Here is a 15,587-nt window from a genome sequence, read left to right as displayed (position 1 = left end):
GCCTGCCATGTTTTTACAAGCTAATATTAGACCTGGGAAGTGTGGAGAAGGTGGGAGTGAATGTATGGCGCAGTGATTGCTCTTTGATGGCCGCAAATGTCTCTCTGCTCATTTCTCAGCTCGCCTGCACTTCCTCTCTCTCTCTCTCGCTCATTGCATTATTGGCACCATAAACATAATGTGGCGTAGCATATAGCATATTAAGCGAAATGAGCTGATGTAGCTTGAGGACGTAATCTCCTCATCCAGTGAGACTAAACCTGCCTGCGACCTGCACGCTCACATCGGGATGCTTCCTCGCACGACTTTTCACCTAATAAACCCACCGAGACAACAGCTGGGGTCAAAGGTGGGCTAATCTAATTTTGGGGGTATTTTTCCGCAACCTAACTTCCATGATTGTACAAAGGTGTCATAAATTTTCCCTGAGTTGTGACTTGTCCAGCCAAGAAACATCCATTTACTCTGAATAAGTCAAGTTTTTCATTTGGCTGCTAGTGTAAGTTCAACGGGTGCTCGTGACTTTCAGCTAAACCTCGACCCACTCATAAAACGAGCCACTTCCTTTCTTCTGTGTCATGAAGGCGGTGTCGACGACGACAAAGCAATTAGCTTGTGACTCATTAGCTCTCAGCGAGCATTAGCAAACAAAGCCACGGCAGGATGGACTTTTTGTGTTTTTGCATTATTGATTGGGAATTAATGGCGGAAGCGGCTGTCGCTAAAAGGTTGAGGGATGTCTCCGCCACAGCAATCAGCTCCATTTGGGAGTCCAGATGGACGTTAACCATGAAGATGAGACTGTGGACAGCAGGCAAGGCTCCTGCAGATGTAGATGATAGCGCAGAAAGCTTGGCTTTTATTTTCTGGGTTGTTTTTACTGCTTGTTTGATCTCATTTGGGAAAAAAACACACATCTCTGCTTTGTAAACATATGGACTAACCTTTTAGCGACGTCATGCACTAATCATCTAGTCACGGCAACATAAACAATATTATTATAAAAACCTGTCAAAGTTAAAAAGCTGTTAAAGGAGTCAACTGAATTTTTTTGGACGCACGTCCTGTTTGACCTCCAGCTCACACCGAAATTTGACGAAATGCAGCGGTGGGGCAATTGATGTGTAAATAAAAAATATAGTGAAAAAATGGCCAATGAAAAGGGTATAAGTTCAGATGGCTCTGTCAACAAGACCAAAGGTATTTGTCTCTACTGTCGCTGTGAGTCTAAAATACCCGGTATTTTTTATTGTCATTTATACAGTGGTACCTTGGCATACGCGTGTCCCAACTAGCAAGTGTTTTTGCCTTGAACTGCGAGCTAAAATTTGGGTTACAAGTAGGGATGAGTAAGTACACAAAAATCTGTATCTGTATCTGTAACTGATCACCCACTGAAATTATCTGTATCCATATCTGTAATCAGAGTGGCCAGGGCATCAACTGGAAGTGGGTGTGGCTTAAGCTAAAATGGGTGGGGCTTAAATTGCTACATTACTAAGTCTGAAATTGACATGGATTGATCAGAAGTTGCTATATTTATAGTTTTTTGTGTGTTTTTCTTATATTGTAGGTACTGTGACTTTATGGGATAAATCAAAAATACATTTCAAGGGAAAATGCGGTCATGCTACCCCAATTGATCGTTATATAAGTGACTGATGCAACACAAGCCTGCACAGGGCTGTCTTGTCAAATGCACCGCGTGCATTATGAAACAACTTTACTTAGTTTAAATAACTTTAGATACAAACTGACAGAGAGGCAGCGGCATGGCGGTCAAGTGGTTAGCGCGGGGACCTCACAGCTAGGAAACCAGGGTTCATTCCACCCTCTGCCATCTCTGTGTGGAGTTTGCATGTTCTCCCCGTGCATGCATGGTTTTTCTCCGGGTACTCCGGTTTCCTCCCACATTCCAAAAACATGCTAGGTTAATTGGCCACTCCAAATTGTCCATAGGTATGAATGTGAGTGTGAATGGTTGTTTGTCTATATGTGCCCTGTGATTGAGTGTACCCAAAGACAGCTGGGATAGGCTCCAGCACCCCCACGACCCTCGTGAGGAAAAGCGGAAGAAAATGAATGACTTAATTAATGACCTAAAGTGGAGGCAGTGGGCAACACAAACATAACTAGTTGTCTTTTTCTTCAGTATTAATTGATGGGAGTGTGCGGCCCATCCATCCATTTTCTATGCCGCTTATCCTCACTAGGGTCGTGGGGGTATGCTGAAGCCTACCCAGCTGACTTCAGCCCAGAGGCGGGGTACACCCTGGACGGGTCGCAAGCCAATCGTGGGGCATTATGCAGCCCTTGGAAGATAAAGTTTGGACACCCCAACAAACACATACAAAGTAATTCTAACTATACAAACACATGCAGTAATATTCTAACATTGCACTAATATTTCAACAGTACAAATAAACAAACACCCCCCACCCCACACACACACACTGTAGGCAAAGATCTGATAACACATTAAAGAGTGTGTGTGTGTGTGTGTGTGTGTGTGTGTGTGTGTGTGTGTGTGTGTGTGTGTGAATAAGTGACAAGCTGTCATCATCTCACATGTTAAAAAAAAACATTCCTGCATCCTCCTCAAAAATCCCATCAAGTTTGCTTCATGTCTCCTCACGATGTTCCACCCAACACTCAACTTCAAGTTCACACAAACCTCACAAGAAGAGCTCCGGTAACACAAACACAGCAGTGTGTGTGTGTGTGTGTGTGTGTGTGTGCATGTGTTGACTTTTTGACTGCTCCCCACTTTCAAAGGTGCAGACATGTTTGTTGCACACTTTGCGGTTGTCACTCCCCAGCGTTGTTGTAACCTTTGCATTACTCAACAAGTCCCAACAGTGCTGGCGCTAAGTGTGCGCTTAAGGTGTGTGTGCGTCTTTTTTTTTTTTTTCAACTATGAACAAAGATAGCATTGAACATACAGTTCCACCAACAGCAACAACACAACAAGCTGACACTTGCTCAGGTATGGGATGGAGACACTCCTTTTTTGTTTTTTCACAAGCTACATGCATACAGCATGACACAACACATGTCTAAAACAACACTTCTACCTTTGCAAAGATAATAATGTTTGGAAAATGATTGACAACTGAACACACAATGTGCATGGACAACTGTGTTACACCTTACTCAGAGACATTTGTAGTATTTGCACTCCCTCATTCAGCTGCATGCAGGTGCAGTAGAATACAGTGAATACAGTTTGAGTTCGGCTCTGCAGGCCTCAAACCCACGTCAACAAAGCCCTGCTCAATGACAGTTGAGCAGGGCTGCCCATTGAGTTAATAGCACCGGGCTGTCAACTCGATGCCCAGCACAGCTCCTAAGGTATCGGGGAGTGAGGTTTACGAACGTATTGCAAAGCCACACCAGCTGGCATCCATTACACATCAGAATCAGAATCAGAAAAGGGTTTATTGCCAGGTATGATCAAACACATACTAGGAATTTGTTTTGGTGAAGTAGCTGCAGACACATCTATTAAAAAAGAATGAAAAATACAAAATATACAGAATAAACAGTATAAATATATGTACACAGTCTGTTACACATGCACACACTGCAAAAAATCTACCAATACATATACAGTGTCCAACCCTGCACACGGCGGTGCTCGAACCTGCAGCTAAACATCCTCATTGAATGAGAGTTAGGACAAGCAGCGCTAGCCACTGAGCCAAAAGCCCCTGGGCTGTCAACTTCCCAGTCCAGCGCACAGCCACGCTAGCTGGCATCCGTTAACGTGAAGATGAAAAAAACACAATGAAAGGTGCAAAATTAATAATTCAGCTTTGTGTGTGCAAGTATACACACATGCAAACACTAACAATGGAAGGTGCATAATTAATAATTCAAATGAACACATGCAGGATTAGCCTTCATGTCACACCCACACACACACACACACACACACACACACACTGCGGGCCTGTCCAACATGTGCGTGGCTGACATTTGTGTTGCATACCAGCAGATGGCTTGTCATTTGCTTGCCTGTAATCACACAGTGGAATGAGGCACAACAAAGTAGGTTAGAATGTTCACTTCACTCAGCCAACCTGTGTGTGAGTGTGTGTGTGTGTGTGTGTGTGAGTGTGTGTGTGTGTGTGAGTGTGTGTGTGTGTGTGTGTGGACGCCCAGCACCAACACAAACTCAGGAACTCGCAGAAAAACATGCAATGATGCAACATGCGCACAGGAAGTTAGACAGCAGTGTAACTTCCTGTGCACGATTAAATAAAAACAAGTTGGCAGATGATCAAAAATGAACTGAGTGGATATCAGATGAGCGTCACCTAGCAACCACACTAAGACTCTTTTGAGTCTTATGATGTTTGCATGTGTTCACATAGAGACAATATGGATGTTCTTGAAGGGATTAGCTGCGTTATGACTTGTTTGTGCACAGATTTGAAGGAACAGGACTTCATATCGTGAAACAGACTTCATGTTTGCTTCTCTCTTCTCTTTGTCCACAAGGCAAAAACCCGTGAACAACAAAGGGCAGGCATCAGAATTGACTGGATTGACGACATAGTATTGATTGGTCTCAGCATCAAATAACGAATGAAAACGGAGCGCACTGCTTTACCGCATCGGCAGAGGCACTGTTGAGTCAATCAGAGCAACAACATGACGGAATCGTGTAAGAATTCAAATGTCCGTCCTTGACCGGAACCTTCTCGTATTTGCTCAGTTGCTCATCACACAAATACAAATGTACAAGACACACATGACAAGAAGACTCCATCACATGAATTCATGTCAGATAAAGCATGAAGACAAAAAGGACACGCGTATTGCATACATCCACGCTGGCTTTGTATTCACATCATTCACACTCCCGCTGTTATTTTTTCACACACGCTCATACAAACGGAGAAATTCACCTTCAGCCCAAAGCTCATCATCTTCATCATCTTCACTGAGGTCAAAGGTAAAATTGTTCCTTGTCATCGTCTTTGCTTGGTTCAAGTAATTGATTCTTGCTCTGTGTCAGTTGTGTCTAAAGCAGAGGTCTCAAACACGCGGCCCGCGGGCCAAATGTGGCCGGCAGGACACTGGTTTGAGGCCCCCGCCTTGATATGAAAGTTTAATGTTAGTGCGGCCCGCGCAAGTTTGATATGGATGCTGTATGGTATCATGTACCCAGAAAAAATTATTACGTTTGATTAATGTTCATGTTAAAGGTTAAATAACTGTTAATAGTTATCCTCCCTATCTGTGTGGAAGTGGTAAGTTTTTGGCTATTTAAGTTTAAAGGAAATAACCTGAAGGCTACCGTTTAGGTCACTAGCTCTCTAGTTTGCGAGTTAGCGTGTGTCTCAAGACCCTGCAGTTGCACAATATGTTGTAAATAAAAAGAGTATAAATGTGACTATAGTCGTGTTTTGTCATGTCTACAGGGCTCTAATAATGCTTTGTTCATTTTAATCAGAAAAAAATAATTTGTCTACCCACCAACTATATGTGGTTTCTTAAGTTTTTATTATTTGCAGTTTTATTATTATTATTATAATATTTATTTATTACTGATTGATTGATTTTCTTTATTCTTGATTTGTTTATTTATTTTTCATCTTATTTTGTGCAGAAAAATAAAAAGTAAGATATTTGAGAACAGTGGAATGTTTTATCAGAGCTTTTATTGTAGAAAATCGGAACCAAAGCACTGAAAAAGTTTGTATATTTTTCTGTTTGTAATAAATGCATTTTTTTTTGGGAAAACCTGATGCGGCCCAGCTTTGCTCAGACCCTAGCTCAGGTGGCCCCCAGGTAAATTGAGTTTGAGACCCCTGGTCTAAAGTGTGGCCTGTTTGAGACTGTTTTAGCAAGAAAGCAAAAAAAAAAAACAATAATAACATTTGAAAAATTAGCAAAAATGTATATCCATCCATTCATTTTCTATGCCGCTTATCCTCATTAGGGGTGTGATAGAGACAGAGATTCCCAAACGGAACATCAAACACAGGTCTTCCCAATGTCCGGACTGTGTGGCCTACGTGCTAATCACTCATCCACCGTACAGCCCGGAATATTTATATTAAATGTAAAAAGTTGTAATCTAATGAGAAAAAACTCATTTTAGTGGCATAAACATCCCATATAAGGAAGCCCGGCTAACTGTGACATCATCGTTGATTGGGATACCTTATATGGCGTGCCCGGGTATGAGCTGCGGGGCTGTTTTGTGAACACGAGTGAAACCGGACTAAAAAATGCGTAATGAGCTAACTCCTATGCCAACAAAATTAGAAAGTGCGGTTCAGCAGTAGTCTGGAAGTCCTCGGGAGCATTTGTGAGTGTGACCAATCACAGCAGAGTGGGCGTGTCCGAATGATGAAAACAGAAATGAAAACAGATTGTTTTGGAAAGCCAAGGAACTTTAGATACAAACCAAAATAGAGGCAACATAAAGAAAACATAATAAAAAAAATAAAAAATAAAACTACCATAAAAATTCAGGACTGTTTATATATTTGTCATATCATATATAATTGCACCGTGTACGTGAATGAGGCACCGCTGAGGTCCTCTGTGTCTGCTGCTTGCTGAGTAGGTCTGAGTCGTGACTGGCCAATTACAGAGCATGAAGAGTGAATACATAATGAACCTTTTTTATAAACATGAATGCAGATAATGACGAAATGTACTCCTTTCATATTGGCCGTCAAAAAAAATGGTAATGGTAATGGTAATGGTAATGGTAATGGTAATGGTAATGGTTTAATTTCATTTGAACATGCATCAGATTACAATTGAGTGCATCCCATAATCAGTTCACAGTTCCACATGTCCAAAAGGAGTAGGAAGAAGCAAAGCTTATTAAATCCTACCCCTCCATCTGGTACTTTTACAATCACTAACTGTTACATTTGTTCACTTCCTGCTTTCTGCTATCTGTAACGGATACACGTTATGAACTCATCCCTGATTGTGGCCTGACAAAATCAAAAATCTTTTGCAATTCCCATCCACTGTTGACAGGATTTGGGAGTGGCATAAAAATGAAAGCATAGATAACTTCAAAACATGCCAACATCCTTCAAGTGAATAATAACTTCAGCGGCATGAGTAATAAAGTACATCCATGTTGGTTGCGTCCAAAGTGAACAATAAGATGACAATCTCAGTCTCGGCTGAAGTCGCTAACAAAGCAGCAAAGTGTGTCGCTGAACGTGAAAAACAAAAAAACGCTGAGTGCTGCGTTTGATTGGTGATGCATGCATCTTGTCAGCGCGCATCTCAGCGACTTGACTTCATTAGAAACAACAACAACAACACACTCTTTGTCTGTGCGATGACAATAAGAATAATAATGAAGAGTCACAAAACTCTTTTTCTTCTCTTCACATTCTACTCTCGTCATGTGCAGCCAGCGAGGCGTCGCAGCCACAGAGCGGAGGGAGGATGTCACACGGCCCGCTGCCTCCCGACACACACACACACACACACACACACACACACACACACACACACATATTGTCCCCCCATTTCATTTCTCATTTTGCAGCCATATTGATAAAAAGCGTCCGTGCGCCGGCTCTTTAAGCTAAAAGAGAAAACGTGACAAAGTTGTATAGCAGCTGTGGAAAAGAACATTGTTGGTCTGATGAGATGTTTAAATGTGTGCTCGAGCATGGTGAGACGCACAAGCCAGTGTGGACTCAATTTCCTTTGCCTGAAAAAGTGCACATCCTGATCAAACTTGCTTTGGCATTGCAGCTTCTGACGCTGAAAATAAAATACATCACTCACAAGAAGTTTGGGATATCCGTTCATTTTATATCCAATGGGCATGCTGGAGCCTATCCCACACCCAGGACTGGTGGCCAGCCAATCACAGGGCACATATAGACAAACAACCATTCACACTCACATTCATACCTATGGACAATTTGGAGAAAGCAGAGTGGGTGGGGGTCGGTGCACACATCAGCTGGAGCTCATGTGACGGACAGGGTCAGAAAGGTAAACTTTCAGCCACCAAGTTCTGCAGAGAAATGATATTTTATATTTTAGGGGTATTGTGTCTCCTTCAGTAAAAACCTGTCAAATTCAATTCTTTTTTGAGGGCATCTGACATGAGAAGATTTTTAGCATGCAGTAAACACAAAACAACCTCCAGATCAGGGGTAGGGAACCTACGGCTCAGGAGCCAGATGTGGCTCTTTTCATGGCTGCAGCTTTAAAAATAAGTTTAAAAATAACATTCAAAATATGAAACTTTATTTTAATCCATTCATCCATTTTCTACTGCAATGAGGGTGGCCAGAGCCAACACCAGCTGTCTTTCTGATACTTTCTCATATTATTCATATATATTGCGGTAGCCTACACGGCTCATTGAGATGTCAGGAAATAAACTTTCCTCCTTTAGTCAAATAGCCGTCCAGCTAATTCTACTGAGCCAACCCTTTTGACAAAGAAGATGGTGAAAAGAGAACAATATGGTGTGTGGTGCAAACCATGCAGCACCAGAATCTTAAACTCATAACTATACGGTGCATACGGCAAGCACGATCGTGCATCGGTCACTGAGAGTGTCTGCTTGTTTCGGGGGGCCTGGCTGGTGATATAAAGTCAGTTGGGAAACTGCTTGTAATGCTGAAGATGGTGCTTTTATTGTTATGTTTATTGCCATGTTTGCATGAATCACCAAATTCACACAGCTCATATATACAAGACAACTAATAAAAGGACCACTTAGACACGTACGCATATAGCTGAATAATAAACAATACGTACAGCAACTGCTCATCAATCCAAATCAAGTTCAGACTTAAAATCATGTACAGCTTTAAGCCCAGCTTTGAGCTTAACCCATTTCTGATTAAACCACACCCACTTCTGGTGCATGTCCCCGCCCATTCAGAGTACAGAATAGTACGAATATTGATCATTTGAATGGGTGAACAGATACAGATACAGATAGTGGTGTACTCGCTCATCCCTAACCTCAACAGCCAATTAAGTTCATCGGTATGCCAACTCTTTGAGACGAGCGTATATTGGATAATGCAGGGTTTTTCAACCTTTGTTGAGCCACGGCACATTTTTTTACATTGTAAAAATCTTGTGGCACACCACTAACCAAAAATGTTCCAAAATGTCACCACGACCTCACACGTGCATCAATGCATCAATAAGTCTATGGGAGGAACAAGGTAGGTGTTGCCACACGGACCAATATTACATTGCTCTGCCAGTCTTTACACCACAGACACTCCACAGTAGCCACGTTTTTACATCACCACTTTTTCTCTTTCCCAATGACCTTTCGGGAAACAATGGTATCCATGGAAAGGAATATTCCAATCTCTTGTCTACATGCGCCGTGAAAGTCAAACAGAATAGTCAATAGGGCATGCCCAGTAAAACGTAAACATCAACATCACGTGATACCGGCTTCCCCAAGTTTTTCTTTCACTTTTTTCGTCTGTCCAGTCTTGAAATTTAGTTTGAATCAAAAGCAAACTTTGCTTAGTCCAGTGCCGATTGCTGCCCTCCATTTTTAAAAGTGAAGAACGTCTGGATCTGCGTGTTACGTCATATCTGAGCATGCGCTGAAAGAACGCACCCGGGATAAATTTAAACAGGAAAAGATCAAATTCAATCTTGCTAATATTTTATAATTCAACTCAGGACATGTTTTATATAGATATATATTTTCTTTTTTAATAAAAGTGGACTTGTGAATGGCGTATAGAAGGGTTTAGATTCTGTTCCACAGATGGCGCTAATGCACACAAAAGCTGCTTGCCAACCGCCAATAAACAACAGAAGAAGAAAAACACCACGAAGAAGAAGGCACCCTGACAACTTTCCGTTTGAGCGGGTACAAGATACCGGAATCGGATTGGTTAAAGGAATATTCCATCCCTGTTCAATTCTTTCCGTTTGAGCAAATGAACCAAAGTGAATTGGAATATTTGGGTCCATGTATACTATTGACATAATGGCTATTGACATAATATTTGCAAATGATGATTAATAAATGTTAATTATAAAAAGTGATATTGGATAATTCCTCACGGCACACCTGACGGCTTCTCAAGGTCCACTAGTGTGCCGCGCCACAGTGGTTGAAAATCACTGGGATAATGGACATCAATCAGAGAAATCATGGAAAAAAGCAAAGGTAGAAGATGTGAGAAGATGAAACACATCATGTATGTTGCTTTAAAGCAGTGGTTCTCAGCTAGCTTGGCTGCAGCACCCAAAATCATATTGAGGATGATTTTTAACTTAAATTTCTCTACAATTTATTGCTGCACCTCAGCTAGCACACATGTGCAAGAGCCTTTGCTAAGCGCTTGGTGGTTCAACACTGGGGAGTCCCAACTTCAAAAAAAAAGTTGTTTAGTCATATTGGGACCATAAACATCATCGATGACCTCCTCCTGTGCTTCTGAAATATGCTGCTTCGTTTTAGCCAGCAGTTGGAATGTTGCATTTGCTTCCATGATGGAAAGCAGCACCTCAACTTATCTATCCATATTTTTCACTTTGTTGATCTCAATTGGGCGGCACAGCGGTCGAGTGGTTAGCGCGCAGACCTCACAGCTAGGAGACCAGGGTTCAATTCCACCCTCGGCCATCTCTGTGTGGAGTTTGCATGTTCTCCCCGTGCATGCGTGGGTTTTCTCCGGGTACTCCGGTTTCCTCCCACATTCCAAAAACATGCTAGGTTAATTGGCCACTCCAAATTGTCCATAGGTATGAATGTGAGTGTGAATGGTTGTTTGTCTATATGTGCCCTGTGATTGGCTGGCCACCAGTCCAGGGTGTACCCTGCCTCTCGATGGGATAGGCCCCAGCACCCCCGCGACCCTCGTGAGGAAAAAGCGGTAGAAAATGAATGAATTAATGATCTCAATTGTCCACAAAGACTAAAACAACTTAGAATTAGTTGTGTCCTAATGGACAAACTTTTGCCTCCATCAAACACCCCTGACAAAAGTGCCCCTGCATCAAGAAAGCCTTGCCAGTGATGGAAGGGAGGCTGATGCCGACCCAAGCGGCTGGCTGACTTTTGTATTAGCAGAGCAAAGAGCTCAGCAGGAGAGATGCTCAGCCTGCAGGCTAATCTCCCAATTAGCTCCTAAATGTGCTCATTAACAACAGCACGCTGATGCATTTGCAGTCAGAGTGTGCACGTGACACACACACACTGCGAAGTCACTCGGTACGCCAAGCTTCGCGGGCCTCGCTTGGATCCCACGACAACGACTTATTACCCACGAGTGGCTTGTTTGCTTAGAAATTTCACCGAAATGTCTCGTCAGGCATTGAAGCATTAAATAGACTTGTAATTGTTGGATAGGCCACAGGGGGCAATGGTGAGCACTAATTACTGGTAGCAAGTTAGCGATAGTCGTCTCTATGCATCGCTGTCCAAATGCTGGAATAAACATTATCACCATTTCTAATATTTTCACTCCCTCATAAGTTAAACAAGCTGGTCAAAACATTAAAAGCAGCTCTGACAGTGGCAATGAAAATTCAGTGTATATAATTGTGCATATAGAATTCATATAAAAGCAATGGTAATGGTAATGGTAATGGTAATGGTAATGGTAATGGTAATGGTAATGGTAATGGTAATGGTAATGGTTTTATTTCATTTGAACATGCATCAGATTACAATTGAGTGCATCCCATAATCAGTTCCCAGTTCCACATGTCCAAAAGGAGTAGGAAGAAGCAAAGCTTATTAAATCCTACCCCTCCATCTGGTACTTTTACAATTACAAACTGTTACATTTGTTCACTTCTTGCTTTCCATAATACAATTTAAGGGTTTTTTTTTTTTTTTTTAAATAATGTGCCTCGTACCGAAGTATGAGGTGATATGAGCATCCAATGCCATAATGGGTACCATAGTAAGTGTCAATATAGTGATATATATAGCACATCATGACTGGTTCAAGACTCTTCATCCTTGTATTTAGCAAACATCAACTGCTTGTATTGTTTCTTGAATTGGCTCATCGTTGTGCATTGTTTGATTTCCTTACTCAATCCATTCCATAGTTTGATTCCACATACTGAAATGCTATGGCTAGCATAACGTAGTCCTAGCATAGAAGTGTTTCAAATGTACTTCTTCCCTGAGATCATATTTCTCCTCTCTTGTAGAGAAGTATTGGATGACATTTTTAGCTAATTGCTTAGTTTTAGCCTTATGCATTATTTTAGCTGTTTGAAGATGAACTATATCAGCAAGTTGAAGTATTTGTGATTTTAGAAATAAGGAGTTAGTATTATGAATTATCCTTACTGACCTTTTTTGCAGTACATTTAGCGAGTGAAGATTGCTTTTATAGTTATTAGCCCATATTTCCACACAATAAGTAAGTTATGGTAGAACCAGAGAGCAATAAAGAGTGTGGAGTGATTTCTGATTGAGAACAAATTTTGCTTTGTTCAATATTGAAATATTTCTGGCCACCTTATGTTGTATATTTGTAATATGAGGTTTCCAGCTCATATTTTTATCTATTGTGATACCCAAACAATTATTTTCCTTTACCCTTTCAATGTCTAAAAGTGAACACAAGACAGACTTCCCGGGGTCAGTGAGTTGTTAAAAAAAAAAAAGCAGTGGATCTACGACATTGACAAGATGCACAAATGCTCTTGATTGAATCAGGAAAAGGACAAATGTAATTTGTTTCTGTCAGTGCACGAGGACCGATGAGACGTGTTTATTTTCTTCATATTTGAGGCCATGACTGAGGATGGCAGGAGGACGGTAAACAGGAAATAAAAAATGCCTCACTTCTTTAATTTCAAGCCGCCCGCCGTGACCCTGCCTCGGGCTGCTGGGGGTCAACCGGCAGTCAGGGCCATCAAGAGCAAATTGTCAGGGGCCCACGAACCGGAGCTGGGTGCACGAGCCCGCCAGCTAAGCATAGCAGGTGAGAAGAGAAAAAGCAGGATCGCCTTGACTCAGTCCTCTGCTGACATCCCTCGGGCGTCCTTCAAGAGGCGACTGACAGCACTTTACCTTCTCTCTCCGTGCCAGATCCGACATTCCGAATTCCGAAGCCAGCCTGCACTTCTGCCTTGTAATAATGACACTTTTGACACATTTAGCATGTAGAAGCAGCTGTCGGCGCCGTGTGTCGCTTATGGCGTACTTGTCATGGAGGAGCATCGGGGTGTGCACAAGGTGGTAGATAGTTGTGTGGTTTGTAGACAATGGAGTCATCCAGAGGATGACTGGAAGGACGGCAGGAATGTGATAACACACATAAACTACTTAAACGGGCCCTCGTAAATCCACTCAGGAAGAATGTGCGTCCACGTGAGGTCGCCATGCACAGGGTGGAGGTGTGTCAGGAAATAAATCACATTTTAAAATGATGTTAGGAAAACAGGACTGAACCCCTGATACCGTTGAAGCACAACAACAGAAAGCATGTATAGATCTCCACAACGTCCATCTTCTACAGTGCTTGTCTTCATTAGGGTGAGCTGGAGCCTATCCCAGCTGACTTTGGGGGTGAGTGGTGGGGAACATCAGCCAATCACAGGACACGTATACAACAAACATTCCCACCAAAGGACAAGCGGTGAGCCCTCCCAAACTTCCTCTTGTGGCTCCTGATAAACTCCTGATAAACGTTTTCAGACCAGTTGAACAATTGCAATAATTTACATTTTAGAAAATGGATTAATGGATACATTTTGCACTGTTGGATCTTAAAGGGGAACTGCACTTTTTGGGGGGACAATCCTTATGTGAAACATGAACACATATTTCTTCCCCTTTTCTGTGCATTATAACATGAGAAAAAGTGTTAATATGAACTAGCTAACAATGGACGTCATGGGAAATATGGATTTTGACGCGAAAGGCTTTGCAAAAAAAACCTCAAAAAATGCCAACAATGTTTTGTTTACATAACATATTAACAACAAGCTATAGCCATATTGTTATTGTAGCTGAACTAGCTAACAATGGACGTCATGGGAAATACGTATTTTGACGTGAAAAGCTTTGCAAAGAAACCCTCAAAAAATGCCAACAACGTTTCATTTACATAACATATTAACAACCAAGCTATAGCAATATTGTTATTGTAGCAGCTAATACAAAAAACGATATTTATCTGGAAGACTAACACATCACCTCGCTAGCCGTTCTTGTCAGCATCACTTTGGATACCTAGCGTTCAATTCCAACAAGATGCTTGTTTGCTATCAGCGGTTTTTACCTGAGGACTGGACCACACAACCATTCCAAGGAAAGCGGACATCGGAAGTGTTATCACTGTATCGATGTTGCTGTTATTGACGGAAGTAGCGTAAGCTAAATACTCAATGTGAAATCAACGCGTTTCAGTAAGCTTTAAAATCATCAAAATACAGCAAGATACTATAAGTATCATCAATGTACTTGTTCTTGCATGATCACAGCATGTATATCAAATAATACATCGCTTTGTAATCAAAATAGGTGTATCACAGTGACGTACATTGTTAGCTGGCTCATATTAACTTGTTTTCAGCTGTTATAATGCACAGAAAAGGAAGAGGAATATGTGTTCATGTTTCACATAAGCCTTGTGAATTTACGGAGGTTCCAAGTACAGCTTCAAAATACTAAAAGAATAAACGGGAGTGTGACAAAAAAACAAAAAAACAAAAAAAAAACAAGTAAGCAATTTCTTGCAAATGTAGCCATTGGCTTAATTGTGCCAGCAGGGCTCACTGTGGTTTGTGTACCTCACTTTTTGTTGATCTGGTCCTTCTTGGTAAAACTTTTGGTTGGGTGTTTCCTGTTGGTCTGTTCTATTTCCTTTATGTGAAGGTGTAAATAAAGAACTTGCGTGTCAGCACCACAATCCCTGGTTTGTGGTCATCTCCATCATCCATCACATCAAAAACACAACGCAGAGCCACAGAGTTGCATCAGCCACGCAAAAAGGTTCCATCACCGAATGTGAGTGAGGTTCGGGGGGGGGGGGGGGGGGGGGGGGGGGGGGGTTGAGTGTCATGGGTGCCAGACAGTGTACGTTGGTAAAAACCTCCCTCCCTCTGCCTCAAGAGCTGCGGAGCGTGCGGCAGACAGCGTGCGGCTGACACCGGTCGGCGCTCTTGACTTCCATCACGAACGAGTGTGAAGCAGGGTCACACAAACAAGCGTTAAAGTGAAATAGGCTGTTTATCAACTGATACAAAATGTGGATTTAATGCCATTTTCGGTCAGATATTCGAACTGGCCCTGTGATTGGCTGGCCACCAGTCCAGGGTGTACCCCTCCTCTCGCCCAAAGACAGCTGGGATAGGCTCCAGCACCCCCGCGAAAGAAGATGAATGAATGAATGAATGAATATTCAAACTGTCATGATCTCTTGATGGCAAAGACAAAAAAAGTTTCTGTCTTTGATGTGGTCGGATTGTTGAGCCTCATGAGCAAGGCACCATTGATGCTGAGGATGAACGCACCTCATTCACCTCCTCCACCTTCATTCCCCGAACCTTTCCATCCTCTGACACCAACCTCCTGACCCCACCTTCAATGGCCAAGCGTTGTATGTCCGGCAACCAAG

This window comes from Doryrhamphus excisus, chromosome 1 (assembly GCF_030265055.1).
Source record: "Doryrhamphus excisus isolate RoL2022-K1 chromosome 1, RoL_Dexc_1.0, whole genome shotgun sequence".
Classification (NCBI taxonomy): domain Eukaryota; kingdom Metazoa; phylum Chordata; class Actinopteri; order Syngnathiformes; family Syngnathidae; genus Doryrhamphus; species Doryrhamphus excisus.
Note: the sequence above shows the minus strand (reverse complement) of the source record.